General features: G+C 38.5%; 1 pseudogene; it reads right to left on the bottom strand.

Annotated features, from left to right (window-relative positions):
- Window positions 1–6,453: 6,453 nt before the first annotated feature.
- On the bottom strand, window positions 6,454–7,148 carry LOC104991742 (annotated as a pseudogene).
- Between the last annotated feature and the right edge of the window lie 16,406 nt (window positions 7,149–23,554).

Below are 23,554 nucleotides of genomic sequence, written 5' to 3'. Positions count from 1 at the left end.
GCCCAGAAAGATAAAGTCTGACACTGTTTCCACTGTTTCCCCATCTATTTCCCATGAAGTGATGGGACCAGATGACATTAGAGCCATTCAATTTCTTTGAATGTCCTGAATATTTCTTTCCAGAGCCACCCCTCTCCCCACCCCCATCTGTGTCTACTAAGTTACATTACTCTTCTTGGCCAAGCTTCAACTTGCAGTAGAATACTTACCTTACCTTTCCTCCTTCTAATTTTTTTTTTTTTTAATAATCCACACCACTCTGGTCTTCTACACTGAAATCAAATAATGAAACTTTTAAATCAAAATGTGGAGCATTGTCATGTACTATGTTTTAGCTTATTTGTCTACCTAATTTTGTTACCTTGACACTGTTGTCTTTCATGTTGATTGTCTCTTCCAGTCCGTGTCATTCTTGAACTTGAGACTATGAGTTAGCAGGGCTCTAAAGGAAAGAGCTCCAAAATCACTGCAGATGGTGATTGCAGCCATGAAATTAAAAGACACTTACTCCTTGGAAGGAAAGTTATGACCAACCTAGATAGCATATTAAAAAACAGAGATATTACTTTGACAACAAAGGTCCGTCTAGTCAAGGCTATGGTTTTTCCAGTGGTCATGTATGGATGTGAGAGTTGGACTGTGAAGAAAGCTCAGCGCCGAAGAATTGACGTGTTTGAACTGTGGTGTTGGAGAAGACTCTTGAGAGTCCCTTGGACTGCAAGGAGATCCAACCAGTCCATTCTGAAGGAGATCAGTCCTGGGTGTTCACTGGAAGGACTGATGCTAAAGCTAAAACTCCAATACTTTGGCCACCTCATGCAAAGAGTTGACTCATTGGAAAAGACTCTCATGCTGGGAGGGATTAGGGGCAGGAGAAGAAGGGGACGACAGAGGATGAGATGGCTGGATGACATCACCGACTCAATGGACATGAGTTTGAGTGAACTCTGGGAGTTGGTGTTGGACAGGTAGGCCTGGTGTGCTGTGATTCATGGGGTCACAAAGAGTCAGACACAACTGAGTGACTGAACTGAACTGAACTGAAAAGAAAGAGAAGCAGAATTTTTCCAGCAGACAGTGAGGTCGTGCATTTCCCAGTCTGTGAGATATAGAAGGACACCGTATCACAGTTAGGTACCTGGAGACACAAGCCCTGCTTAAAAAATATAGACAAAATGAGTACCTCCTAATTTTCCCAAGGTTCAGCTTTGCCAAACTCTGAGAACCCTTGCCTACTTTCATTCTGGGGAGATCTAAGCTGCATTTATGAAGAAAGCAGAACCCTTTAACTTCACCCCCAGTGCTACGCATTTACCCTGTGAATGCAAAAACATCTTAGCCACACCAACTGTGTTTCTACTTTCAAAAATAGGAGGTACCTATTCACGGGCTCCATCAGATATGACTCAAGAGTCCCTTTATTCGTGTGCAGGGCCTGGCACATTCCCAGGAGCTGGGAATACAGCAAGGAAAAGACAGACCTTTTTCTACCCAACAGAAAACAAGAACAGTAGAAGTTCTAAGAGGCAGTGTCCAGTCCATGTTGTTTGAGGAAACTGAGCTTTCCTCTGACTACTCCTATTTACCTCTTATTGAGGTGCCTTGGCAATTAGATTTTCCAAGTTGTCTTTTCATGGAAAAGTCTGCTATGAGCCTAAGATGTAATTTCATTATCTTGCTTTAAATTCTATTTATGCTAAAGTAAATGATGAACTTGCTATATTTGAAGTTTGGGAAGTTTGGAGGTGAGAGGTAATTAACCAGTTCCTGCAACTCTTATCTCTCCTGAAATAGGGTAGATTTACCCATCCTGAAAGCAATTTCAGTTGTCAAAAAATTGGCCTTCTTCATCATTTTTGGATCTGAACAACCATCACAATTTGGCAAGCAGTCCCTACCTGCCTGGCAAGAAGTTATATTTAGTCCTGTGTGAAACTTTATTTTCCAGTTCCAGACATACCCAACCCATGCTGTGAAGTTCCAATACTTACACTTCCAAATAAAGGGAGTTTCAGGAATTCTTCTGTGGCAAATAGATGCTCTGACAGAGGTTCTCACTGAATCCTGAATATTCTGCCACAGCTAGGCTTCAACTGCTCACAGACAGTCTATTGTTGTTTGGCCAAATTAAGCAGTTTTATTCTTTGTCATTCTTTGGCTTGTCTGTCGGTCTAACCAGTGTCCAAAATGAGACTCTGGACATTTAAAATCACATGATCAAATTAAAAAAAAAAAAAGAACTGATGAATTTTGAAGGGAGACTCCATCCATGTTTGCTCAATTGTGTTAATGCAACATGCAATTATTTGGAAATCTGATGAGACCCTGACATTCAACCCACATGCCCGATTTGTGTAGGAATCCAGGATTTGTTTCCATACTTTCCTTTCCTGTAGGTGTGCTCTGTCCCTAAACATTCTTGAGTGGTCTAGACATCACAATATTGATGAAGTCCCAGCTTCTTCTCCTCTTCCAATCTTGCTTTCTTCACAACTGTGTAATCTTGGAAAAAGTAATCAACATTTCTGACCTTCAGATCCCTCATTGGTTATACAAAGATAATAAATTTTCTTCTACATCTGTCTCCGAAGGGCTGTTGTGAAGAATGAATGATTTCCAAAAGATGCATTTAAATGCCAACATTGGGTAAACTAGATACTCAGTAAATGTGAGGATGGTTGAATAGGTAAATGGGTGAATGGATGAGATAAATACATAAAGGGAAACATTTTGTACACTATAAAGTAAGCCGCAGCAGTAGTGCTCACTCTAATAAAGCTAAACTTTAGGACTTGTCAAAGCACTTTATGTTCACAGTGATTTTGCGTGAAGGGAATTCTAGGTGGAGCATTTTGTGGGACTGGACTTCTTAGAAAACACACTAGCTAACCATGATCAGGCCAGTCAATTACTGTGTAACAAATTGTTGAGTGGGATTTGCCCGTTGCTCCAAAATCATTACTAACTCAGAGCTCTAAGGAATCATTGAGTATCCAAAACACCTATGTCAGATTCTCTGGAGACAATAAAATTAGAAGTGGGCAATTTTCTCTGTCAAATTCAAACCGTAAGTATTTGGGATTGTGTGTGCTGTACAGTCCCAATTGCACCTACTCAGCTCTGCAAAAGCTGCTGTAAACTATCAGTTCAGTCACTCAGTTGTGTCCGACTCCTTGTGACTCCATGAATCACACCACGCCAGGCTTCCCTGTCCATCACCAACTCCCAGAGTTCACTCAAACTCATGTCCATTGAGTCAGTGATGTCATCCAGCCATCTCATCCTCTATTACCCATTCTCCTCCTGCCCCCAATCCCTCCCAGCATCAGAGTCTTTTCCAATGAGTCAACTCTTCGCATGAAGTGGCCAAAGTACTGGAGTTTCAGCTTTAGCATCAGTCCTTCCAATGAACACCCAGGACTGATCTCCTTTAGGATGGACTGGTTGGACCTCCTTGCAGTTCAAGGGACTCTCAAGAGTCTTCTCCAACACCACAGTTCAAAAGCATGAATTCTTTGGGGCTCAGCTTTCTTCACTGTCCAACTTTTACATCCATACATGACTACTGGAAAAACCATAGCCTTGACCAGATGGACCTTTGTTGGCAAAGTAGTATCTCTGCTTTTTAATATGCTATCTAGGTTGGTCATAACTTTCCTTCCAAGGAGTAAGCGTCTTTTAATTTCATGGCTGCAATCACCATCTGCAGTGATTTTGGAGCCCAGAAAAATACAGTCTTACACTGTTTCCACTGTTTGCCCATCTATTTCCCAGGAAGTGATGGGACCAGATGCCATGATCTTAGTTTTCTGAATGTTGAGCTTTAAGCCAACTTTTTCACTCTCCTCTTCACTTTCATCAAGATGCTCTTTAGTTCCTCTTCACTTTCTGCCATAAGGGTGGTGTCATCTGCATATCTGTGCTTTTTGATATTTCCCCCGGCAATCTTGATTCCAGCTTGTGTTTGTTCCAGCCCGGCATTTCTTATGATGTACTCTGCATATAGGTTAAATAAGCAGGGTGACAATATACAGCCTTGATGTACTCCTTTTGCTATTTGGAACCAGTCTGTTCCATGTCCAGTTCGAACTGTTGCTTCCTGACCTGCATATAGGTTTCTCAAGAGGCAGGTCAGGTGGTCTGGTATTCCCATCTCTTTCAGAATTTTCCACAGTTTATTGTGATCCACACAGTCAAAGGCTTTGGCATAGTCAATAAAGCAGAAATAGATGTTTTTCTGGAACTCTTTTGCTTTTTCCATGATCCAGCGAATGTTGGCAATTTGATCTCTGGTTCCTCTGCCTTTTCTAAAACCAGCTTGAACATCTGGAAGTTTGCAGTTCATGTATTGCTGAAGCTGAGCTTGGAGAATTTTGAGCATTACTTTACTAGCATGTGAGATGAGTGCAATTGTGCGGTAGTTTGAGCATCCTTTGCTGTAAACTATACATCAATTAAATAGTGAAACTGTGTGCTAATAAAACTTTATTTACAAAAGCAAGTGTCATATTGAATTTGACCCAAGGATTATAGTTCTCTGACTCTTGTACTAGAGAATCTTGCTGCTAGAATGTTTAAGAGAAATCTCATTGGAATGTTATCATTATTATACAAAAATTATTTTTGTTATGGAAAAACATTGCAATATATAAAAACAGGAAGAAAAATTGCTAACATACTCAATAATGATCAAATTAGTGTATTTTCTTTTAGTTATTAGTATGTTGTTTTATATACTGTGAACCTGTTATTTAAACAGTTTTATATTCTGCTTTTATCCTTAACATGACAGTACAGGTTATAAGCTTTTAATATGTTATTTTAAGCTTTTTATTGGCATTATTTTTAATAGCTGTCTAATACGTCATTGAATAAATATGGTAAGTTGAAGCTGCATAAGCAACTATTTGGAGAAGGCAATGGCACCCCACTCCAGTGTTCCTGCCTGGAGAATCCCAAGGACAGGGGAGCCTGGTGGGCTGCCATATATGGGGTCGCACAGAGTCAGAAACAACTGAAGCCACTTAGCAGCAGCAACAGTAGCAGCAAGCAACTCTTCTTCCTCTGTTCACTGTTTAGGTTTTCCATTATTTATATTTGGAAAGGATACCACAGAGGCACATTTATATAGATTTCCCTATATTTTTAGTTATTTCCATAGGTTAGGTCTTAAGAAATGGAATTACAGGTCAAGGTTTTGAACACTTGAAGGCTCTTATTATTAATACATATTGCTAAATGTCATTCTAAGGGGTCATTTTTATCTGTTTTCCCAATAGTAACATATACTCAAATAACAAATAAACTTGATTATTTGACCACTTGGCATCACTAGGGCTTATCATTAAAAGGAAAAATAAAATTATGTTGAGTCATGTAAAAAATGGCATCATTGCTTAAATGTTTTTTGTTGGATGTTTTTTCATGTTTATTTATTTAATTTTTTAACTTTCCTTCTTGGAACTTGTATATTCACAATAAAACCATTTTCCACCATGCTAATTAATGTCAGTTATAAACATAAGGTGAGAGATAGTTTCTTAATAAAAATAAGGGCTATGAATTGTTACACATTTACCATGTGCCAGACGTTTATATAAATAATTGTGTCTGTGTGAGTAATTTGATTTCAACTTCTCAGTATGCTCTCTGGCCTTTTATCTTAGGGTTATCAGCCTACATTTTCTCACATGAACTGATGGCACTGAAAACGAAGTTCAAGAAATGGATTTTGTTTGCATTTGTCCTGGAGGCATCTCTCTGTTTCCCACCTGCCCCACCTTTCCAACCCATCCCCAATAAGCACTAGTCTGTATTTATTAGCCAGTTAAACGCAGAGAATTGTGCAAGATACCTTGCCTATATTGTCTCAGTTAAATCTCACAATAACTCCATAATGTGGTTATTGTTTCCCTGTTCTACCAATAAAACAGCCAAATTTCTGGGCAATAAAATAGCTTTTCTTAGTCAGTATGACCAGCAAGTGGGGTGGATGGGAACCCAGGCATGCCCGTCTACCAAGCCCATCATTAAACACTGCTGTCATCTGACAGAGATGCTCTCTGTCATCTCCCCCGTTTCCCCAGGTTCTGTTTTTTTGGTTCTGTATCCTTCTTACTCTGTTGCTTATACTTTTGTTTGAGAATCCTAGTGAATACCTCTTTGGGTCATTCTAAAATGACTCCTTTTTGCTCTGTCACCTAGTTTTGTCACAAATATGCTTTTCACACACAGACATACATGTTCACCTGTAAGAAGACAAGCATTTTGTTCTAGAAGGCTTCCCAGGATAGGAGAGTCTGGTCTTCAAATTGTAAACCCCTTTTATGTGGAACTTGATTTTTTTTGCCATATGGTGATGCAATATTTTATTTATTCTGTCCATTAGGAACTATTTTTATAGTAAAACTATAAAATTTTGTAATAAATGCTTGATATTGCTCCACATACAATTCAGTTTTTGGTATAAAGTTCTTTGACTGCAAGAAGGAACATTTGGTTTGCTGCACTAATAGGAGTATCTCTTAGTGCTGGAATGGCCTCTTGGTATTCCTTCTGCTATTGATTTTTTGCGTAGTTACCTGTGATTGTTTGAATGGAACTAAGTGGAGAGAGATACTCATCATGTTTATTCCAATTAAGAGCATGTGACCGATTCCTGAATATTCACTGGAAGGACTGAAGCTGAAGCTGAAACTCCAGTACTTTGGCCACCTGATGAGAAGAACTGACTCATTTGAAAAGACCCTGATACTGGGAAAGATGGAAGGCAGGAGAAGAAGGAGGCGACAGAGGATGAGATGGTTGGATGGCATCACCAACTCAATGGACATGGAGTTTGAGTAAACTCTGGGAGTTGGTGATGGACAGGGAGGCCTGGTGTGCTGCAGTCCATGGGGTTGCAGAGAATCAGATACGACTGAGTGACTGAACTGAACTGAACGGAACTGATGACTACAGTAATGAGGAGGTACCCAAGCACTGCAACAGCTCAATACTTTTGAGGCTGATAGGTTAAGCCTAAGGAGTTTAGCCAAGATGTAGGAATGAAAGCCCACACAAAATACAGTGTGAAGCCAGATTGGGAGCTTAAGAACAAAGCCCAAAATCACTCTTTCTGGCAATGGTGATGGTGAATTTTCCACCATTTTCCCTGTGACTTGAGATAATCTTGGGTCCCCTTGCTCCTAGAACTCAATTTTTAATGTTTTAGTGTCTAAATTCTTTCATTGAAGGAGCTTTGGATTTTTTTTTAAACTTCATTAAATACTACATTCCTGTCAGCGTGCAGTATTAGTTCTTCTAATTTACATAAGTAAGATGAACTCAGATTTAAGTTTACCATCACTGAGGCTTATTGTTAAAAGAAAAAAAATCTATGTTGAATTATGTTAAAAAAAATGGTATCATTGTTTTAATTTACAGATCAGATCACCCAATTTTAATAAGAGTGGCACTCTGCTTTACATGTGTCAGGGACTTCATAGGCAAATCTCTTTTTTCTCTATGCAAATAAGCTTCAAACAAATTGTATTGTAAATCCCTACCCTTCCTATCTCCTTTCATGTTCTTCTCAATTCCCGTTTGGACCAGGTAAGGAACCACATATTTGAATATCATTTATGAGTTTGGTTTAAAATATGCTTGTGGTTTGTACTTAGAAAAACTACCTAATCTGGAGAGGTACACTTTTGTAGTATGTGTCTCCTTACTAGTTCAAAGAGGCTATTTCTTGTTTCAGTCTAGTCTCTTTTCAGAGTCTGGGTGATATTGAACTAGTACCTGTTCCTCATCTAAAATAGGGTGTTGTTGCTGCTGCTGCTGCTGCTGCTGCTAAGTCACTTCAGTAGTGTCTGACTCTGTGTGACCCCATGGACTGCAGCCTACCAGCCTCCTCTGCCCATGGGATTTTCTAGGCAAGCACACTGAAGTGGGTTGCCATTTTCTTCTCCAATGCATGAAAGTGAAAAGTGAAAGTGAAGTCGCTCAGTCGTATCCAACTTGTCGCGACCCCATGGACTGCAGCCTACCAGGCTCCTCCACCCATGGGATTTTCCAGGCAAGAGTACTGGAGTACGGTGCCAAAATAGGGTGTAGCTGGAGGTAAATGACTTGGGGATCCAAAAGGTTAATGATGGATCCCTCTTGTGACTCTCATCTCTCCCTGGATCCTGTGTTTTCAGACACTCAGCCTGGACTGCAAGGTGCGAAGAGCCGTGCACTCACGCAGTTCTCCACAGTATGCTCTTTAAACATTTGTCGCATCTCTGATTTAATGCCATCAAAAGGGATCAGGATGCCTTAGCAAGATCATCCTATGTCTCTGTAAGGACAAGTGCTAGGAATCGCTCCTGTCTTTCAGTGAAAGCAGTCCCCCTTGTAGTTCTCTCTCTTGTGTGTCTCTTCTGAACTCTGCATACTGCCAGGATAAATTAACTAATAACAAATATTTAGCCTGTCTTAAACAGAGGAAGCTAGAGGTATTTGTGTAGAAGTTGTAAAATTGGAACAGAAAAATAACCACCTTAAAATCACCATTTCGTCATTTGATAGGCACTTTCTAATGGAATGGTGGTGTTTCTCTGGGTCGCATGCCATCAATTGTCAAGCCATTGGGTTATATCATGGCCCCATCCAAACTAGGCGAAGTTCTCCCTAGGCTTCAGCATTGGTAGGTCTGTGTCCCCAAGTTCATCTTCCTGGGCATTCTGAGAAGCCCTGCAGTGAGGGATCTCTGCCTGGAACAAGAGCACTATTCCCAGTGAATCTGCAACATAGTAACATACACCTAGAACTGGAGAGAGCCTCCCAGGCAGTGCGATTAACATACACAAAGGCAGGGAGTTACACAGTTGCTACCTCATTTTTGTAACAACACTGTGAAAGGTACCCAGGGTTTATCTCAAGTTCAAGGAGCCAGGAAGAAGGGCCCTAGATTACACCAAGATTTTAAATACAAGATTTTAGAACATTTGAGGCAATCACTGCTGCACCCATGTGACTTCGCTTTGCAATTCCAAATAATGTATGATTCCTCCAATTTTTCTGACGGTGGAGAACAGTAGACATCTCACCAGACTTGGAATTGAATGCCTTTAGGTTTCATTCTTTGTGCCTCTTACAAGTCTTATCTACTTGAGAAAATCTTACAATCTGTTTAAACCTTGTTTTCCTCTTGGGAATAATAATAAATGACTGGCAGACTATTAGTGAGGCTTTAACATTCTGAAGTATGTGAATTTTCAAAGCTGAGCACTTAGAACATAAAGTATATTCATAGTATATCCTTCTTGCCTGTCTTTCCTTTTTACTCCTCCCTTCCCTTCTTCTTTCTCTCTTTTCTTCATTTTTAATCCTTGTATATTTCTTCCATGCAAAGTCTGGTTATCAGTGAAATCCTCCCTTTTCTGCCAAGCACTGACTTGCTTCAGAAAGCTAATATGAATCCTGCGGTGTGGTAAAGTTGTGTGTCATGGGTTAGGGATGGGCAAAATGCAGAATAGAAAGTAAATAGAAATGTCCTTTGAGATTATGAACATGCAGTGACATCTTTGGAGACCAAGAAGAAGTCATGAGTTTGGGCTGCAGATTTATAATCCAGTTCTCAGCAGAGTCCTTGGACCTCCACCCCTGCCTTGCCCCATTCATTCATGACTCACTTCTTCTGAAGCGTTTGTTCTCAAACTGATCCCTGGACCAACCCATCAGTATCACCTGGGAATTTTAATTAGAGATGCTGATTTGGGAGCCCCACTCTATACCCACTAAATCAGAAATTTTGGGAGCGGGTCCCAGTTATCTGTGTTGCAAAGTGCCCTTTAAGTGATGCTGGTGAACACTCAGATTTGAGAACCACTGCCCTTCACCAACCACAGCTCAGGTTTGCCCCTCCTGCATCAGAATGGGAACTGTAGCCCATGAACTTGACTCTGGATTGTCAAAGCTTTTCAAACAGGTCTCATACCATGTAAACTACAGGTTAGCTAACTATATTCACTCCCCCAGGCTATGACTCTGATATGGGTGAAGGATGATTCATTTGACATGAATCTGCAAATGTTTCTCCAATAAATGCTTCTGAGTACCTGAGTTGAATAAACATTTGCAATGAACTCACACTTTTCCACTTGGCCTCTTTCATCAAGTACCTATCAAAATCTTCTCTTGGACAGTGCTCAAAGGAGATTATGAAGACAAGACAGGCTTACACCTCCTGCTTCCCAGGTCACAGGATTCATGAGTTCTGAGAACCATATGGTTGCATATTGTTCATAGCCATCACCCTTTTCCCAAAGCACTTAGAGCAAACATTCCTTCTTCAAAACAAATGGACATAGGCCATGTTAATGCCATGGCTGTCTTGAAATGAATCAGAAATTTTTATTTATAAACCAGAATATCAGAATTGACATTGGTTCCTATAAAAGAGACTGTTGATTTCCGCCTCCACATTAGCACTGAGTTCACCTGAAGCTCACAACCTCTCACTTCAGGTACTTTTCCATTCACAGACAAGGCAGCCTTAAAGTGCCAGGGGCAGCTCTCACACAGTGAGAGAAAAGAACCTGTAGATAAATATCCCAGCTGCCCCGTCTCTTGGCAGATCATTTCTGAGCTGCATTTTACAGGATTACTGAGATGGTCTCCAGAAAGATTGAGCACCAGGGGCCCACAGTGGTAATGGCTCTTTGGGACACTCTTTATTGCTTTGTCTTTCTTCTCCTATCTCACTTTCTCCATTCCCTCTGTTATTTGGGATCAAATTACAAATAAACTCACTGCTCCAGGTTTTTGTTATAAGATCTGTTTCAGGAACTCATAAGAAGATGATTGGGTGATTTGTTCAAGGTTGTACATTTGTTCCAGTTAAGGCAGACCAGGATCCATTCTTCTGTATTGAAAAGAAAGACCATGATCTTGAATTGAATTTAGTACTTAACTCTATTTTTGCCAGCATCCCCCTAGAACTTAGCATTGTGCAAATACTGAATACGTAAGAGGTGACTGAGACTTATTTGATCAATCAGTAGTTACTGGATTCTTTCACGGCCCGAATCCACCAGCTTTCTGTGTAGCAAGTTGCTTTCACAGTCACTTTTCATAAATCCTATGAGTATGGATTTTCCCATCATCTGAATAGCATAGGGAAGAACATAATGCCTGATATAATGTAATAAGTTCTTAATTTGTTGAATGAATAAGTAAATCATGTAGTACATTTCAGAATAGAATATAGGGACCTAAATTTTGAATCCCATCAAAGGTCACGTTACTGGTTATTAATAACCAGGGCAGGACTAAAAGCCCATCCCCTTCAGACTTTATCTAGTACTTTGATTACTCCATCTCATAAGACCCATTAAGGTCAAGTGTTTTTCTAATATTTTTTAATCACTGGAAAAAATATATCATTTAGAGCAATCTGTTATTATGGGTACTATTCAAACAATGTAATTATCCAGAAGAAATTTAGAGAAAGCTAGTTTGAGTTTTTGGGCAAATGAGTTCTTTCGGCAGCTGAATGTAAAAGATGTAATGACTAATACAGTGAGAACTTTGGCTGGATTGTGACCACAATACAGATCCAAGCAAGAATCTTCTGGAAGGTATAGCAATCCCCAAACGGCACCATTCTGAAATGATCATGGTATCTTATGACTTTCTTTTATCTATCAGTCAATAGTCATGTTTTGGAAATTTATTATGTGCAGAGCCCTAGGTGAGGTGCTTCTCAGAAAACATGTAGGATGAGTCTTTTCTGATAAGGAGGTGATAAATTCCCTTATGTCCATTTTTTTTTTCCATTTTCTATCACCACCCCAAACACAAGTCATCAGCCTAATGTAAGACACCAACTATGTTATGTATACAATTGAAACACCTGACCTGGAGTGTGCCTTACATTTTTGGTAAATACCCTTTACTGAGATATGAAACTTCTCTTTTGTGTTTTTAAGTTTGTCATGAATGGATATTAAAACCTCAGTAAGTATTCTCCATCCATTAAGATAATCATACTATTTTTCCCTTTAATCTATTCATATGATATAGTATTTAATTAACCTTCTAATGTTAAACTAACTTTGATTTCTAGAGGAAAAAATTAGTTCATCGTGATATATTCTTATATTTATATACTATTGAATTAGGTTGATGTATTTTGTTTAGTTTTTGCACTTATGTTCATGAGAGACATAGCTTGTAATTTTTCTTTATTCTTTTAGTTTTGTTGTGTCATTATCAACATTATTCTAGGCCTTTTTATTATTATTATTCTGAAGAAACTGTCTAAGATTAGAAGTATTTGTTCCTTGAATATTTGGTAAAATTTATCCACATAAGCAACTGACCTGATGTTTTCTTTGTAATGAGGTTTTAAACTACTGGTTAGATTTCTTTAATGTTTATAGAAATAATTAACTTTTCTGCTTGTTGCATAAGAGTTTATAAACTCTGTAGAGATATGTCTTTTTTATCTATGCATTCATAGGGATATATTACAGGAGTTTTATCTATGCATATTTTAAGGATATGTCTATTTTATCTAGACTGTAATGTTTATTAATATATAGCTGTTCTTAATATTCCCATTATCTTTGAAATATCTTTAATAACTGCATTTGTGTCCTCTTGTCTTAGTCCATCAGGGTTGCTATAACAAAATACTATAGACTGAGTAGCTTATAAAAAATGAAATGTATTTCTCACAGTTTTTGATGCTGGAAATTTGAGATCAAGGTGCCAGCAAGCTCAGGTGAGGGCCTCTTCTGGGTCACAGGCTTCTCATTGTATCTTTATGTCATAGAAGGGACAAGGGAACGCTCTGGGTTCTCTTTCATAACAGCACTAATCTTAAATATAAGGGTTTTGCCCTTATGACATGATCACTTCAAAGGCCTTTTTAATGCCATCACCTTGAAAATTAGAATTTTAACATAAATTTGAGGGGACATGCATTCCCCTATTCACTTTTGACCAATTTTTGCTAGGCGTTTCTTCATTTTATTAGTTTTTTTGTTTTTAATTGAATCACCTTTGACTTCGTTGAGACCTGTTATTATTTACAAATTTCTTAATTGACTGTGCCAAAATCTCCCAGGGCATAACCTAGGAATCTACTTCTGTGCAAGGATTGAGAAAAGAAGGATTGGGCAAAGGGAGACACTCAGAAGCAATTCCAGCTTCATCAGAGACTCCACCATCCCCATAGGAGCTCAAGTGGCCCTTCAGAGTCATAGTGCACTGGACCAAATGGCTGGGTCTATGTATTCTGTAGTCATGGGATGTGGGCTGCCCAAGAAGGTACATGACCTTGGGTGAAGCACCTCTCTGCAGTGCAGATAGCCATAGAAGATGATAGCCATATTCCCAGGAAATGTATCTTTCCTTGAAGCATCACTTCACTGACACATCTTTATTATTTTCTTTGTTTACTTTTCCCATTTTCTTTCTAGACTCTTGAATTAGATATCTACCTAGTTAATTTTCTACTGTTTCTTTTTTCTAATACAAGCATTTTGGGCTGAAGTTTCCTCTGAATGCTGCTTTAGCTGCATCCAACAAGTTTTGTTGTATAATATCTTTATTAGTAGTAGTATCAGTTCAGTAGATCAGTAGTATCAGTATTTATGAGTTAATTAAATGTGGGTTTCTAAATATCCATGAATATATGATTTTGTAGTTATATTGTTATTATTTCTTATTTAGTAGGATTTTCAGTAGGTCCCCTAGTTTGTAGATAATTGATGATTTTGAAATGGAAACCTATTCACATCAAGGATTAAAACTCCATACAGGTCTCCCTATTGCCTATAAATGGAAGTCTACAGTATTTAATGACATTTAAAGGCCCTTCCTGGTATGGCTTATGCTTACCTCTCCCCTACTGTTCCTACACCCTCTTGCTATAATTTAGCCCCCCTTTTCTTTAATTTTCTCTACCTGAGTTGGTCTTGATTATTGTCTCTCCACATATCATGCCCTCTTTTACCTAACTTGACCTTCAGGTATATTCTTTTTGTTTCCACCTTTTGAAACTCTACTCTTAGCAGCTCTGCATAGATGAGATACTTTCCCTATGTGTTTCCATGGTTCTCCCCACCCCTCAATCCTAACCACCCTGTATTTAAATTGTTTATTCAATAAGCTACATGTTTTGTTAGATTGTAAATGTCAGGAGGACAAGAACCAAATATAAGTCTCTGCTGTGCTTCTAACTCATTGCTTGCTCTATGTAGGTATTCAGTAATTATTTGTCAAATAATAGTGACAATAACCATCAATTATTAGATAATTACTATTTTTCCAGAAATTATGCAGAGACTAGTGTGGTCAGCAGGATATTGGTCTCCCTTAATATCCATGTTTAGAACCTGTGGAGATCTTGTGTCACATGGCAAGGAAGTTTTAAGGTTGCAGATGGAATTAAAGTTGTTAAATGTTTGATTTGAATGGGAAGATAGTCTTATATTATCTGGGTGGGTCCAATATAATCACAAGGGTTTTTATAAGTGAAAGAGGTAGCAGGAGAGGCAGTGTCAGAGGGCTGGAGAAAGACTCAAACAGCCATTGCTGGCTTTGAAGATGGAAGGGGACCATAAGCCAAGGAATATGGGCAGCCTCTAGAAACTGGAAAAGGCAAAGAGCTCAGTTGTCTCCTAAAGCTTCAAAAACTATGCATCACCATCAACATCTTGGTTTTAGCTGAATAAGACCATTTCATATTTTTAACCTTCAGAACTATAAAATAATAACACGTTTAATAGCAGAGTTGTGCCTTAAAGTTACATGGAAAACAAAACCTGTAAATAATTAACTTGGAAATTTAGCTGATCAAGTTTCCAAGCAAAATGTTGAAAGTTTAACTTTGTTTCATCTTACTGCTCATATTAAAATGTGGGGGAAAGGAGAGAGAGAGAGATTACAGGAAGACTCTTAAGGAAACAGGTTCCAGGAGTTGGTGATTTGGGACATTCTCTGCCCGTCTACTTATGTAAGAGAGCTTATGGAATGATTTAGTGGGTGGAAGAGTAATACAGAGAAATTAAAATTGTTGTGTAAAATTGACATAAGAATTTTTAACTTCAAGAGAGTCCAAGTAGATAGGTTAAAGGGACCTAGAAAGATGAGGAATGTGGAAACTAAGATAGAAAAGCAAACAGTGGAAAGCCATGGACTGAGGAGACGTAGTAGCCAGTAACAAGGGATTGACCCAGAGCTGGACTGACCCAGAGACAGAGAGACCGAGGTAGCTAATAGCCTACATTAAGCTGTCTCTTGTGGTCAGTTTTCTTTACAATCATGAAGAAAGGCAATGGCAAAGAATGTTCAAACTACTGCACAATTGCACTCATCTCACATGCTAGCAAAGTAATGCTCAAAATTTTCCAAGCCAGGCTTAAACAGTATGTGAACAGAGAACTGATTTAGAAAAGGCAGATAAACCAGAGATCAAATAGGTCAAATCTGTTGGATCAAAGAAAAATCAAGAGAGTTCCAAAAAAAACATCTCCTTCTGCTTTATTGACAATGCCAAAGCCTTTGACTGTGTGGATCATAACAAACTGTAGATTCTTCAAGAGATGGAAATACCAGACCACCTGACCTGCCTCCTGAGAAATCTATATGCAGGTCCAGAAGCAACAGTTAGAACTAGACATGGAACAAATATTGGTTCCAAATAAGGAAAGGAGTACATCAAAGTTGTATATTATCACCGTGCTTATTTAACTTATATGCAGAGTACATCTTGTGAAATGCTGGGCTAGATGAAGCACAAGCTGGAATCAAGATTGCTGGGAGAAATATCAATAACCTCAGATATGCACTTATGGCAGAAATTGAAGAAGACCTAAAGAGCCTCTTGATGAAAGTGAAAGAAGAGAGTGAAAAAGTTGGCTTAAAACTCAACATTCAGAAAACTAAGATCATGGCATCTGGTCCCATCACTTCATGGCAAATAGATGGGGAAACAATGGAAACAGTGACAGACTTTATATTCTTGGGTTCCAAAATCACTATAGATGGTGACTGCAGCCATGAAATTAAAAGACGCTTGCTCCTTGGAAGAAAAGTTATGACCAATCTAGACAGTATATTATAAAGCAGAGACATTACTTTGCCAACAAAGGTCCATCTTGTCAAAGCTATGGTTTTTCCAGTAGTCATGTATGGATGTGAGAGTTGGAGTACAAAGAAAGCTGAGCGCAGAAGAATTAATGCTTTTGAACTGTGGTATAGGAGAAGACTCTTGAGAGTCCTTTGGACTGCAAGGCGATCCAACCAGTCCATCCTAAAGGAAATCAGTCCTGAATATTCATTGGAAGGACTCATGCTGAAGCTGAAACTCCAATACTTTGGCCACCTGATGCAAAGAACTGACTCATTGGAAAAGACTGATGCTGGGGAAGGTTGAAGGCAGGAGAGGGGCAGGACAGGATGAGATGGTTGGATGGCATCACAGACTCGATGGGCATGAGTTTGAGCAAGCTTTGGGAGTTGGTGATGGAGGGAAGCCTGGCATGCTACAGTCCATGGGCTCACAGAGTCAGACATGACTGAGTGACTGAACTGACTGAAATTGCCTACATTAAGTTGTCTATTGTGGTGAACTGTGAGGTGTTTCCTGCTTCTATGTCTACTGCACTAAAATGTCAGTTAAACCTATTGAAAGGGAGGAGCATTTAAATTCTACAGGACCAAAAAGAGACATCATTAAAAGACATAAGACACAGAGTAGAAGAAAAAAAAAAAATCAGAAAATGGGACTAAGGTGATTAGAGGTGTAATTTCTGAAGACCTAATCACCCCTTGATGGTCCAAGAAATAGTTGGGGAAGGATGGAGAGAACTTTGACTTTCTGTATCTGTGGGGTGTTAAGTCTTGAGCTGATTTTATTTAAGGCAATAAAGGACAGGAGGACCTCAGTAACCTGAAATATTGGCACTTGACATCTGGATCCACTAAGAAAATCACATCAGAAACAAGCATTTTGTTTTATTTGCTTCACTATCAAGAAAAATAAAACAACAATGGTGCCATCTGGAATACTCCATTCCCATTTCTCATTATTTTTCCAAGTAGAACCTTAATCTCAAGACCCTAAGTGGCGAGAAGGAAACTAACGCCATCCAGAGATGATGTAGCATGACATAAACAAGTAAATTGTTCAGTCGCTCTGGCCTTGACATTTGCTGCAGTGAGATCACTTTACCTCAAGGTTACTGAAGGCTTGGGCTAAGATGACTCATGCAGAACCATATGGTTAGAGAAATAGTTGTCTGCACTAAGTGTTTGAATTTCTGAGACAGACAGAAGAGTGTTTTCCCATCTCAATACAGAACTAATCATGCCAGAATTGAACATCACCAGCAATTACATGACTTTTACATTGGTCAGCCATTTTTTCCCTTAGCTCTGAAAAGTTTATTTTGCTCCATGTGGTGCATTTTAGGGGAGAATGAAATTTAAATTCTTCCTCCAAGACTTTGTTTCAGTCAGTATTGTCTCTATTTCTCCCTCTTTGCTGCTGCTAAGTCGCTTCAGTCGTGTCCGACCCTGTGCGACCCCACCATAGACAGCAGCCTACCAGACTCCTCTGTCCCTGGGATTCTCCAGGCAAGAATACTGGAGTGGGTTGCCATTTCCTTCTCCAATGCATGAAAGTGAAAAGTAAGGGAAGTCGCCCAGTCGTGCCCAACTCTTAGCGACCCCATGGACTGCAGCCCACCAGGCTCCTCTGTCCATGGGACTTTCTAGGCAAGAGTACCGGAGTGGGGTGCCATTGCCTTCTCCCTCTTTATGTCTCTCTAAAATATAAAACAATAGCATTAAGGAGATGTTTTTAGCAAGAAGACATTGTCTCACCATCTTAATGCTACTATATTTGTTAATTTGTATATCACTGTTTGAATTTAATCCCATTTTACTTATTTTCAATATATGATTTGCTATTTTAACATTGTGTTGCAAACATTTCCTCACAATTTCATAGTCTTCATGACTATTTTCCTTAAACTATATAGTCTACCATAATTTGTAAGCTGCTTAGAACCTTCAGTTTGTGGTATTATATATAATGTTACAACAGACTACTTAATACTCTTTTTGTTTTTTTGCTGTAGAATAATGTCCTTACCATGAATCCATTGGGATGCAATAGTTGGTTCATTACTTTAATGTATCTTTTAAACTCATATCACCTACTCTTCTTGACTTTAATACACAGATATTAAAATAAACAAACAAAAATAACCCACATTCTCCTCTTGCCCTTCTTCCCCCAGCATACAGATGCATTGAAATGATCTGGGATTTGTCAGTCTTAATGCCATTAACAATGGTAACTTTTTAATATAATATACTCAACTCAGAGGACATATTTCCTTCAATATAGGAAACACTATTCTATCCAGAGACATCTTTCTTTCCTGACCTTTACTTTTAAGATGTAATCTGGAATGACTGGTATTTTGTCTTTGCTGATTTTGATTGGTTATTGTCGTTAATAGTGATGTTCCTGTAGAATTCATATCGTTTCCAAAATCACTGTGCCTCTGCATTTACTATTGGGAAACTCACATAACAAAATGTTACAGAAAAATAACTGTTAAGTAATGGAGACCTTTTTAAGATCTACCCCAGGAAACAGGATGTTTGGTGAGTGCAAAGAAACTTAAAGCTGAAGTCATCTTTCCAGCTCTGCTGGTTGTCTGAGATATACTTGTTGTCCAGAATTAATCCTTTGATGGCTCCGACTAAGCCTAGAGAGATCAAACAGTAAGACTAGGTATTGGAGGAATAGTTACTGAGAGATTAGAATGGGGGCCTCTCTGCAAACATAATGAGAGTATGAGATATTTGAAGTGGTCAATTGTTTGTCCTTTTTTTTATAGATTTTTTTTCTTTTTCTATAGATTTTTAAAGGTTGACATCAACTCATCATGGTTAAACACATCCTCTGTAGTTCTCTCAACAACATATTTTCCAAGCAATCTCACCATCATATCTGTTCTCAGAAGACTTAGCACTATTTTAAATTGCTGCTGATTTAACTTGTCCCTTATATTCACTGTAAGCTGCCTGAAGGTACACAGTTTGTATTATTATTATTATTTTTAATTAGGGCCACAACTGGACATGGAGCAACAGACTGGTTCCAAATAGGAAAAGGAGTATGTCAAGGCTGTATATTGTCACCCTGCTTATTTAACTTATATGCAGAGTACATCATGAGAAACACTGGGCTGGAAGAAACACAAGCTGGATCAAGATTGCCGGGAGAAATATCAATAACCTCAGATATGCAGAAGACACCACCCTTATAGCAGAAAGTGAAGAGGAACTAAAAAGCCTCTTGACGAAAGTGAAGGAGGAGAGTGAAAAAGTTGGCTTAAAGCTTAACATTCAGAAAACTAAGATCATGGCATCTGGTCCCATCACTTCGGCAAATAGATGGGGAAACAATGGAAACAGTGACAGACTTTATTTTCTTGGGCTTCACAAACACCGCAGATGGTGATTGCAGCCATGAAATTAAATGACACTTACTCCTTGGAAGGAAAGTTATGACCAACCTAGATAGCATATTGAAAAGCAGAGACATTACCTTGCCAACAAAGGTCCGTCTCGTCAAGGCTATGGTTTTTCCAGTGGTCATGTATGGATGTAAGAGTTGGATAGTGAAGAAAGCTGAGTGCCAAAGAACTGATGCTTTTGAACTGTGGTGTTGGAGAAGACTCTTGAGAGTCCCTTGGACTGCAAGGAGATCTAACCAGTCCATTCTAAAGGATATCAGTCCTGGGTGATCATTGGAAGGACTGATGCTAAAGCTGAAACTCCAGTACTTTGGCCACCTCATGCAAAGAGTTGACTCATTGGAAAAGACCCTAATGCTGGGAGGGATTGGGGGCAGGAGGAGAAGGGGATGACAGAGGATGAGATGGCTGGATGGCATCATGGACTAGATGGACATGGGTTTGGGTAGACTCTGGGAGTTGGTGATGGACAGGGAGGCCTGGTGTGCTGCGATTCATTGGGTTGCAAAGAGTTGGACATGACTGAGCGACTGAACTGAACTGATATGCCTTAGCACATAGCAAACCCTAGAAATAGCTGTTGAATGTATGAATGAGAAGTTGGCAGTGACAGTATTTACCTTTATGGATTACATCATGCACCGTATACTTTCAAAATGAATTTGATAACCACCCAGGCTACAACTTTTTAATGTTTCTAAGTTAAAAATCAAAAGTAAAACAAATGTTTCCCTCTCTGTCAATTCAGGAGACATAAGAGATGTGGGTTCAATCCCTGGGTTGGGAAGATCCCGTGGAAATAGGGAACCCACTCCAGTATTCTTACCTGGAAAATTCCATGGACAGAGGAGCCTGGTGGACTGCAGTCTATAGGGTTGCAAAGAACTGGACAAGACTAAAGCGACTTAGCATGCAAGCACAATAGGGAAGAGATTTTTGTCTATTGCTTCATCCCTGCAACAGTGCCTGGCACAAGGCCTGATGCTCAATATATATTTTTAAATACATGAAAGGATTTCATCATGCCCATTAATGCTATTAATGGCACTTTAGGTACTTTTTTCCTTCATTATCTCTTTTATTGGTTTACAGGAAAACAAAGATTTAGAGGAAGCATAACATATTGCTGGAGAAGGAAATGGCAACCCACTCCAGTATTCTTATCTGGAAACTCTCATAGACAGAGGAGGCTGGTGGACTACAGTCCATGGGTTGAAAAGAGTTGGACACGACTAACCACATGCACATAACATAGCATTTTGTTAATTATTTTATGGGGTGGAGTGGGGTGGTAAAAAGATGTACAGGTAGGATGAAAGTCAGTATTTTACAGCTGTTAGAAGTATAGCCCTGAAATCAGACTATCCCAGCAAGATTCTTGGTACTACACTTATTAACTCTGTGTCTTGAGGCGTATTAATTATTTCTCATCAAGTTATTACATATACAACAAGGACAATAGCAGCCATATATCAGAAAGTTGTCAACAGGATTCAGTTGGAAGATACTAATAAAGTGGTAGTTCACAGAACACAGCAAGTACTCAAAAGAAAAAGGTTACAAGCTTTCTGTAATGCATTAATTTACTTTTAGCATGAACAAATGTTTTCAACCATTATGTTGTTGCATTTCTTGCAAACTCTGTCATGATTGTCTGTGTGGAAAATCTAAAAGAATTGACAAAAAACCCACTCTTGTAGCCAATAAGTGATTACACAATGTGAAAGTTGCAGGATACAAGGCTGGTATACAAAAGCCTATCACTTTCCTATATGCCTTTGTGAAAAGGGGAATTTGAAACTAAAAACACATTATAATTCACATTAGCAACCCCCCAAAATTGAAATATTTAGGTACAAATTTAAGAATATATGTACAAAATCCATATGAGGAAAACTACAAAACCCTGATGAGAGATACTAGAGAAAAAATAATAAAATAAATGAAAGGATATTCCACGTTCATGGAGAGGAAGACTCAAAATGTCAAGATGTAATTTCTTCCTAAACTGAGCTATATATTTAAAGAACTCCTAATTAAGATACCAGAAAACTATTTTGTGGATATCAACTAACTGATTCCAAAGTTTACATGAAGAGGCAAAAACCCAGAATAACCTAACTAGTTACTGAAGAAGAGCCCAGAAGACTGATACTCTCTGACTTCAGGACTTATTATAAAGCTATAGTAATGAAAACAGTGTGGTATTGATGAAATAGATCAATGTATCAGAATGAGAACTCCAGAACAGACCCACATAAATACAGTCAACTGATCTTTGACAAGGGATAAAGGCAATACAATGGAGTAAGGTACTGTTTTCAATAAATGGTTCTGAAACAACTTAACATCTACATTAAATATATAAAGAAATATAATTTTGACAGACTTTATATATTTCAAAAAAATCAGCTCAAATGTAGACCTAAATGTAAAATTCAAAATTCAAATGTAAAATTAAAAATTGTAGAAGTTCTAGAAGATTAGCTCAGACTGCTAGAACAAAGTACTGTAGATTTAAAAGACAATTATTTATTATGGAGGCTGGAATGTCCATGACTAGCTGCCAGCATATTCAGTTCCTGGAGAGAGTCTTCTTCCTGGCTTGCAGACAGCTGCCTTCTTGCTGTTTGCTCACATGTTAGAGAGAGAAAGGGAGACATGGTCTATTTTCCTCTTCGTATAAGGACACTAATCCCATTATGGGAGTCCAAACTCTCATGACCTGATCTAAACCTAGTTAATTTCCAAAGCCCCAAACTCCAAATATATTAGGGATCAGGACTTCAATATACAAATTTTTGTAGGGTAAAGAAGTATTCAGTTTATACAGCATATAGGAGAAAACCTAATTGACCTTGGGTATTTAGATGACTTTTCAGATACAACACTGAATAAATGACCTATGAAAAAAATAATTGATAAGCTGGAATTCATTGAAATTCAGAGCTTTTGCTCTACGAAAGACAAAGTCAAGCTAATCAGAAGACACCGACTGGGAGAAAATATTTGCAAAAGACACATCAATGAATAACTGTTATCCAAAATATACAAAAACTTCTAAAATTTGACAATAATAAAATAAAAACAATTTAAAAATGGACTAAAGATCCTAATAGGCACCTCACCAAATAAGACATACAGATGACAAGGAAGCATATGAAAAGATGCTTAACATCATATGTCATTAGGGTAATGTAAGTTAAAACAACAATGAGGTAACTCTACATATCTCTAAGAATGAGTGAAACATGAAACACTGGCAACTTTGAATGCTGGCAAAGATCCGAGACTACAAGAACTCTCTTTCATTTCCAATGGGAACACAATAGTCTGTGCAGCCACTCTGAAAAATAGTTTGGCAGTTTCTGACATAACTACCTGTACTCTTACCATACAGCAGTGGTTCACCTTGGTATTTACCGAAAAGAATTGAACACTTCTATCCACACAAAAATACTTGGCTGTTTATAACAGCTTTATTCATCATTGCCAGAACCTGGAAGCAACCAAGATGTACGTTAGTAAGTTAATGGGTAATAAACTGATATATCCAGGCAATGGAAAATTATTCAGAGCTAAAAGAGTTATCAAGCCGTGAGAAGGCATGGAGGAAACTTACATGCATATTACTAAGTGAAGCGCCAATCTGAAAAGCCTGTTTACTGGATGATTCCAATTAAATTACATTCTGGAAAAGGCAAAACCAGGGAGACAGTATAAAGATCAGTAGTTTCACTGGGTTAACAGGGAGGGAAGGATGAATCGAGCATAGAGGGTTTATAGAACAGTGAAACCATTCTATATAATATTGTAATAATAGATATATTTTATTATATATTTGTCAAAACTCGTAAAATGTGCAGCACCAAGAGTGAAGCCTCATGTAAACTGTGGACTTTGGACGATAATGACATGTCAGTGTAGGTTTATGGCTTCTAACAAATGTACTGCTGGGTGAGAAATGTTGATAGTGGTGGAGGCTGTGCCTATGTGGGAACAGTGAGTGTAGGGGAACT

The sequence above is a fragment of the Bison bison genome, unplaced genomic scaffold (genome assembly GCF_000754665.1).
Source record: "Bison bison bison isolate TAMUID 2011002044 unplaced genomic scaffold, Bison_UMD1.0 scf7180017864199, whole genome shotgun sequence".
In the NCBI taxonomy this organism is placed as follows: domain Eukaryota; kingdom Metazoa; phylum Chordata; class Mammalia; order Artiodactyla; family Bovidae; genus Bison; species Bison bison.
This window is presented reverse-complemented; position numbering and strand designations above follow the sequence as displayed.